We start from the raw sequence: 8,381 nt of genomic DNA on the forward strand, positions 1-8,381 counted from the left end.
CTGGCGGCCCCGGGTTCAGATTCCGGGTGCCCAACGAACCACCGCTTGTCTGGCCATGCTGAGGCGGCATCCCACATACAGCAACTAGAAGGATGTGCAGCTGTGGCATACAACTATCTACTGGGGCTTTGGGGAGAAAAAGGGGGAAAAAAACGGAGGAAGATTGGCAATAGATGTTAGCTCAGGGCTGATCTTCCTCACACACACACAAAAAAACAAAAAACCAAAAACATTCATTGAGGTTTGCCTCTGGGGACAAAGATAAATAAAGCCCTGTCCCTGCCCTCAGGACGCACACAGTGGAGACATGCTGCCCAGGGAAGGAGCTCAGTTGCTGCTGCTAGACACTGGTCTGCACTGCATTGCTGGCTCCCTGGTGGAGAGGCATGATTGCAAGAAAGTGCTAATATTCCCTGGTGTTTGAAATTCCAGACCTGTGAATTTCAAGTAGCCTCTGCCCGCTAGGTATCCTCTGAGGCTAAGTTTTGCTCCAACCTTTCAGACCAGAGCTGTCTATTGATATTTAGGGAACTGATTGAAATGAAACAAAATGAAAATGAAAAACCTGAAGCTTGAATACCTACCTTGAAATTTCTGGCAAGCTCTAAGCCCCTGACTTTGGAGAGGGATTTGAGGTCTTAACTGCACCTTTGGTGTAACTTGACCTATAAGCCTTTAGGCCTGGGCGTGTGTCTCTGCCTCTCCAAGTTGCTGGGGCCTGCCCTTGGGACCTGGGCATGCGTGATCCTTACAGCTGCAGGGGCCTGCTCCCACGTGCATCTGCCCGCCCCAAACTCACACCTCCCAGTGTTTGTTAGCACTGGGTTCTGGGCATTTTAGTTCATATTGTCGGGGGAGAGGGAGACTCTCCCTCCGCCCTTTCCCTCAAGGTTCTTATGGCTGGCCAAATAATTAAAAGACAGGTTAGCAGGAGAAAATAGTACCAAGTTTAATAACATGTATACATGGGAGAAACCAGGGAAACTGAGTTTCTCAACACAATGGCAGAGATTCTCATCTTAAATACTATCTTCAGCTAAAGACAAAGGAGGATGTTAGGGGTGGGGAGGGAGACAGAAATTACAGTAATCAAGGGTATGCAGATTTAAGTCCTCTCCTTCAGTGCTGATAAGAGTTTCCACAGATAAGGCCATCCCCCCCTCTTCCCAATACAGAGGGGGAGATACGTTTACACATGGAGAGTTCCCTTGTAAATGTAAATGTTTGTCTGGCAACTCTTTGCAGGGCCACCTAGAGAATGTGGCCTGGGAGAGACAGAATTTTTGATAAGATGGGCTTCTGGTGCCTTTCCTATTGTAACATCTATTTTACGTTACAGTACAGCCATCATATGATAGTAACTCCTTCCTGGAACAGGTCTTCTGTGTTAAGTTCTTTAGGCAGTTTGGTCAGAGAAAATAATCAAGGTAAAGAGACATATTTCAGGGTGGCCAATTTTGATCTCCCACAACATCATTTTGCCCCAGCCCTTAAGAGGATCCCTTATATATGTTAATCCTATTTCCTTATAGAGACGTTGGGGGCCCCACTCACTATAGAGGTGTTTGCCATAAAGTATAGCTCTGGGAAGGTCATTTCACTTTCTGGAATGAGCTGATCTCCAAGACTCCTTCGCACACAAAGCTCTGACTTCCCGCCTCTATCCTGAGTCTCCCACGCTCCCACAGAGCTCTGCAGAGATGGTCCTGAGTGGACAACGCAGGGTGTCACCAGGGCCTGATGTCAGCAGAGTTTGGTGAGCTGAGGACCTGCCCTCCCTGGGCTATTCACTCCCACCCTGCTGGGCAGAGGCTCTTTAACTCCTTGGTTCTGTGTTTTTGGGAACCACCTGGAGCCCTTTCACGGGCCAGGCAACTTCTCCTGAGCAGCCTGGGAAAATCCCCAGGATACCAGACTATTGGCAGAGAGCCTAGGACTCAGGGTAAGCCCCTCCACACTGTGGGAAAAGCCCACTTCTGGGGGCTCTTTTGCCCCAGGCTCCAGGCACCTCCCTGGAGGGAGGAACCCACCCTCCCCCCAGGGAGTTAACATACATCAGGGCTCTGGGGCAGCCAATGCACCTAGACAGTAAAACAAGTCCCCCCATGGGCTCCTTGGGGACAGGATGGTGTCTGATTGGCGTTTGAATCTCCAGTGTGGGTTGGCACGTAGTACCTTGGCCAGAAGAATGAATGAGCAGAGTCCAGGACCCTGCAGGCCTCTCTTCTTCTGCTTGTAACCCTGGCCTCAAGCTGAGCTGTATTTAGTAACCCCCTCAATGAGCTTGCTGGACCATCCACAGGGTCATACATCCTCCCAGGACAGCAGCACCCAAGGACTCAGGGGGTGAGGGAGGCACTGTGTCTCAGATGACCCCTGGCCCAGAGGGAGAGATGCTGCTCACCAGGCTGGGGACTCTGGGGTCAGGAGGCAGCAGTAGGGTTGAGCTGGGCCTGAAGAAGGTGATGAGGTGGGTCAGGGGTGGTTTCAGAGCAGAGAGGCCATGGAGTTTACTGGAAATGAGTCCAGACATGGCGTCAGAACATCTGGATTGGGTGACATCTGGGGAGCCACTTTGTCTGTTTGAGTCGTATCTGTAGGAAGGGCATGGTAACAATCTGGACCACAGGAGGTTATCAGAAGGATGGAAGGATATAACGCATGTGATCTTGCTTTGTGAATTGTCAAGTTCAATGTAAAGGATCCAAGCTACTATTATTATTATTGTTGCTAAGTCAAACTTCAGGTTTTTGGGTACCGTGGCCCTCTCTGTCCCTGTGCCAGGGAAAGGACAGATGGCACAGGCCCCTTCACACTCCATTTAGGAGTCCTGTCTGTCACTGTGTATCGTCATGTTATTAACATGCTGCCCCTGACCACTGAGCCGGGACATTTCCAGGAAGGTGGGAGATGACACTGAATGTCTTGTTTATCTGGGAGGGAGAAAAGGATAGGCAAGAAAGATACAGCCACAGCTCTGGGCTCCTCAGAAAAATAGCAGAGACTTCAGCTAAAAACAGCGAGTATCAGAAGCAGGGACCCTGAGAAGAATATTCCGTGTGGTCCCCAGATTCCTAAAGCCCAGAGCTTCACCCACCAGTGATGGGACAAGTAGGAGAGCCCAGTCTTGCCCTTCAGCAGAGGCTTCCTCTTGATGCTCAAAGGGCTCAAAGATCTGGATTAGGAACACAGGCCCTGGGCCGGATAGTCCTGGGCTCAAATCCTAACTGGCACTGTATGACCTGGGAGAAGTCACTTGAGCTCTCAGGGCTCAGTTTTCTCATCTGCAAATGGGGACCACATGGGTACCCACCTCATGTTGTTGGCGTGAGGTCCGTGGTCCCCACTTGGATGCTGCCCGGTCTCAAAATTAAGCACCAAGTTTTTGTTCCTGAGCGTCTCGCCTTGGGCACAGAGTGGGCCCATCCCCATTTGTGTTTCCCAGAATTGAGCTAACAGAAAAAAATGAACCACGTTATCTGCAAGAGGCAGTCCTGGACTTCTGATAAAGGAGTCTGTCAGGCTCCGGGGGGCTGCCCCGGAGCTTTCTGTCATTGTCTGTCGGCAGGGTAGACAGAGACCCAGCTCTGCTGGAGGGCAGCCCCTGATAGCCAGAACCCCTCCTGGGCCGCCAGAGAGATGGAAAGAAAAGGGACCATGGGGAAGGGAAGAGCTTCTGTTTGTGCCCAAAAGAGGCTTTTCTTCTCCCCGAGAGCCTGGCTCCCAGGCACATGTGGCCTAAATAAGGAGCACTTAGAAAAAGCAAGGCTCACTGCTGAGTACTTTACTGTAGGTTAGGAGTTCTGCATCTCAATCCTAGGGAGTGGTGGCTATCATTATTCCCATCTTTCAGCTTAAAAACAGGAAAGGCTAAGTAACTTCCCCAAGATTACACAGCTAAATCCAGATCCTAGATTGGAAAAACCTAAGCTGTCAGGCTCCAGAGCCCACAGTTCTAGCCACAAAACCACGAGAGGGCAGGAAAGGAAACAGATCTTGGCTGAAGCCTGAGTGATCTTGTTACTATACTGAGCCATGGCGGGTGAGGGAAGGTTGCTAGGGGAGAGTGGGCACCATCTTCACCAAGCAGGCAGACTCCTATCTTCCCAGGAAAGTTCTATATTTTTTCGAGGAGAACCACGCACCCTGCTTCAAGGCAGTTCTTAGGAGGCCACAGTAATGTCCCACTCTGCCTTTCCTCCTCCCTCAGCCCACATCCACACCAAAGACCTCAATTAAATCCCTTCCTGGGGCTCAGTGCATGGCCCACGGGTGAAGGCATCACTCAGCATCCTCCACGTACCAATGTGATGTGACATATCCACCCAGATGTTCCAGGCGCTTAAAGGAACAGGACCCTCAAATCAGTGGTTTCTTGTGCCTGTGCTTTTTGTCGGGGTGCTCCCACCTCCATCCCTCCCTTTGCACTGAGCCCGCTAAAACCCCAGGCCCTTGGGTTGAACTTCTGATGCTCTCAGACTTCTGTCTGACCCCGGGGTCTCCCTATACTTTCCTAGCTCCCTGGGCACACAGAAGGAGGCTTTTCTGGAAGAAAGGGGCTTGAAGAGATGTCTGTCTTCCCTCCTGAATCTGCTCCCACATGCAAGCCAATGAGATGTGTCTTGAGCCAATGGCTGCAAAGAAAGTGGTAAGAGTGGAGAAGGGCCTGGCATCTCTGCGTCCCTTCTTGTTGTGGGGACGAGGGGGAAGAGGTGCCAGAAAACGTGGTTATGGGCTGGGTGTAATCGTCCAAGCTCATCATCGTGGCTGCGGAGCTTGTTTTCCCTCCTCCAGAGGTTTCCGTTTCCTAAGGGTTGTCTTGTGTGCGTGTGCACACACACGTGTGTGTGTGTATAATATGCACATGTGTGTGTCCTTCTGCTCCTGCGAAGCCTTTGAGTCAAAACAATAGCTCATCCTAGCCTGATGTCAAGGCCAATTTACTCTCCCAGCTTGATGGCTTGATGCCGCAGGACACTAGCTGTCTCCACTCCCCAAGCCCTCTGTCACCTCCACAAGCCAGTTGCTCTCCAGAAAGCAGTTGTGGTTGAAGGCAAAAGCTAGCCATGAAGAGTCAGCTTCAGGCAGCAAATTGCCCCAGACCAGGTCCCAGGCCCAGGTCAGCAGAGTTCCTGAGTAGCGAGTGAAGTCTCGGCTCTGTGGCATCCAGGAAGTCCTCCAGCAAAGCAGAACTTTGCTGGCCCAAGGCCACCAGCAGGTAACAGGGAGAGAGAGCCTGGCTGAGGAGGCTTATGGGCCTTGTAATTGAATCTATAATAAACTAATTACCTGGATATTTGCAGAAGAGAATGTTTTCCCTTTCTTTTTAAGCAAATAGTTTTGCTACTTTAGGGACATTGATAGAATGTTAGCGATCACCTAGGTTGCTCAGAAAATAAAATCCAGAGAGGTAAAGTGACTGTCCACGGTCGCACAGCCACCTGCTAGCAGAACTTGGGACAAGAGTGAGCTCTTCTAACCCCAGACCAGTGCTTGTTCCCTTACATGGGTGGTTTTCAAAGGTTTTATTTGTATAAGCAGGGGAATCTTCCCCTCCACCCCCAAAGTGAAACTGCACAAGATATAAAACATCAAGGTGGCCCTGCTGTATCTAAAGCGGGGTGAGGGTCCCAGAGCCCCTCCCACTTTACCTCTGTCAATGCAGTTCTTGGGGCACTTCTGGGAGACCCCAAGGCTTTAGGACACTGTCTGAAAATCCCAACCCTGATCAGAACAATAGTAAACCCACATTATATGTCAGTTTCCATAAGCTACCAGGCATTCTTCTAAGGGTTTTACATGTATTAGCTCATCTGATCTCCAAAAAGCCCTGCGAGGCCCTACAGCAGTGGGGCTGCAAGACTCACAAGTTTCTCTGCAGAGCTCCCTCCTCCAAGTGTCCTGGAGAACAGCATCTCCTGGCTCCTAGGCTCTTAAAATGGGATCTTTGCTAGTTGAGGGTGACTTCTTGTGCACACATCCTGTCTCTACCTGGATAATCCTGTCCTTGCACCTTAGCTCTTCTCCTCCCCCTCTTTCCCACCTTTTTGATTTCACATTCCAGCCTCCCCTTCTCCCAGAAGGCATGGAGAAGCCATCCCTCCAGGTTGGGCAGCGTTTTAGTCCTGCAGAGCCCACAGCCAGCCTTGCTGGTCTCATCCGAAGGCAAACTTCTGGCCTGTGGGTCGGATGCAGTCTGAAGATCAACTGTTCCAGGTACTATTACTGCAGAACAAATGCCTCCAAACACAACCATTTTATCATGCCTCTGGATTCTATGGGTCTCAGGAATTTGGATTAGAGCACAGAAAAATGGCTTGTTTCTGCTTCATGATGTAAAGAGTCTCAGCTGGGAAGACTTAAAGGGGGAAGACTAATGGCTGGGGACTGGAATCTTCTGGATCATCCTCACTCACATGTCTGGTGGTTACTGCTGGCTGTCAGCTGGGATCTCAGTTGGGCTGTCAGCCAGCCCACCCATGTATGGCTTCTCCATGTAGGATAGTTTGGGCTTTCTCACAAGATGGCAGCCAAGTCCCAAGATCAAGCATCCCAAGCGAACCAGGTGGAAACTGTATGACCTTTTTTTTTTTTTTTTTTTTTTTGGTGAGGAAGATTAGCCCTGAGCTAACAGCCACTGCCAATCCTCTTCTTTTTGCTGAGGAAGATAGGCCCTGGGCTAACATCCATGCCCATCTTCCTCTACTTTATATGAGACGCTGCCACAACATGGCTTGACAAGTGGTGCGTAGGTCTGTGCCCGGGATCTGAACCGGAGAACCCCAGCCCGCCAAAGTGGAGCACGTGCACTTAACTGCTATGCCACCTGGCAGGCCCCTATATGGCCTTTTATGACTGTATTAGTCTCCTAGGGCTGCCATAACAAAAGACCACAAACTGGGTGACTTAAACAACAGAAACTTACTGTCTCACAGTTCTGGAGGCCAGAAGTCCAAAATTAAGGCATTGGCAGGGTTGGTTCCTTCTGAGGGTTGTGAGGGAGAATCTTTTCCATGCCTCTCTCTGAGCTTCTGGTAGCCTCAGGCACTCCTTGGCTTGTAGATTCATTGCTCTCATCCTCTGTCTTCACAGGGTGCTCTCCCTGTGTCTTCATAATGTCTTTCCTCTGTGAGTGTCTGTCTTTGTGTCCAAATGTCCTCTTTGTATAAGGACACAAATCATATTGGATTAGAGCCTACCCTAATGACCTCATCTTAACTCGATCATCTGTAAAGACTGTGTTTTCAAATAAGGTCGCATTCACAGGTATTGGGGGTTAGGACTTCAACATCTTTGTGGGGACACAAGTCAACCCATAACAATGAGCTAGCCCTGAAAGTCCCAGAGCGTCACTTCTGCTGTAGTCACAAGCCCGGCCCTGCCCAGATTCAAGGGGAGGGATCATGGACTCCACCTTTCGATGGGAGGGGTGTCAAAGTTATATTACAAGAAGAGCACATGCGATGGGCAATATTGTTGCAACCATTTTGGAAGATACCATCTGCTACAACAATGCTTAAAATCTTTCTATATTTTCAGTTGCTAATAAGCACAAGGGGGATTTACATTAAACTTGGATTTCTGGGAAGACTCAGAAGAGCCTGGCAGCACGGGGCTCTCATTCCTCCAGGGCAGCGGTCAGAGAGTGCTGCCCCTTTAGGAGGCCGGCAGGTCCTGCAGTTGACCCACTTCCTGAGTCTCTCTTCTTTTGAGGTCTAGTGTCAGTTGCCGTCTAGTCACTGTGCTGCATGGCTGTTATCTCCCTCACACTCAGCCTGCTTCTCTCCTGTGTGTCCTCGCTGCCCGATCCTGGGGCGTCTGAGGGTGTCCCCCCTGGTCCAGGCCGTGCACAGGACGCTCGCTGGGGCAGCACCCCAGGAACTCCCCCTGAGGTGAAGTCATGGTGTCGTGACTGGAACAACTCCACCCCCATCCCAAGAGCCGACAGAAGGCAACAGAGATGAGCCGGCCTCTGACTCACGGCCCAGCGTCTGCAGGACGGGTCTAGGCAGGGGGACGAGGCCGGACAAGCACAGACAGCAGGCTGATTACAGAGGGCAGGGTGAGGTGGGGGTGGGGAGGCGAGCCGGAAAACTGCAAACAGATGTGGTCATAGCCACCCTGCTGGCCCCACCAGCTCACCGCCTCCATCTGCCCCACCTCCTCGGATCTCCTTCCAAGCAATGACATGGGGGCCACTTCTGAGGTGGCGTCCCTGACTTCCCGCCATTCCCCTCCATCCACATCTTCTAGAGCCTTCCGGGATCTTCGCTGCTCTTGGCCAATGCCTTCACAACACGTGCCACTAAGGTAAACAACGCCAAGTTTGCTGACCGTGTTTCAATGTCATCCGGGAGCCACGAACTACGGCAATAATTTTC

Source organism: Diceros bicornis, chromosome 18 (assembly GCF_020826845.1).
Source record: "Diceros bicornis minor isolate mBicDic1 chromosome 18, mDicBic1.mat.cur, whole genome shotgun sequence".
Classification (NCBI taxonomy): domain Eukaryota; kingdom Metazoa; phylum Chordata; class Mammalia; order Perissodactyla; family Rhinocerotidae; genus Diceros; species Diceros bicornis.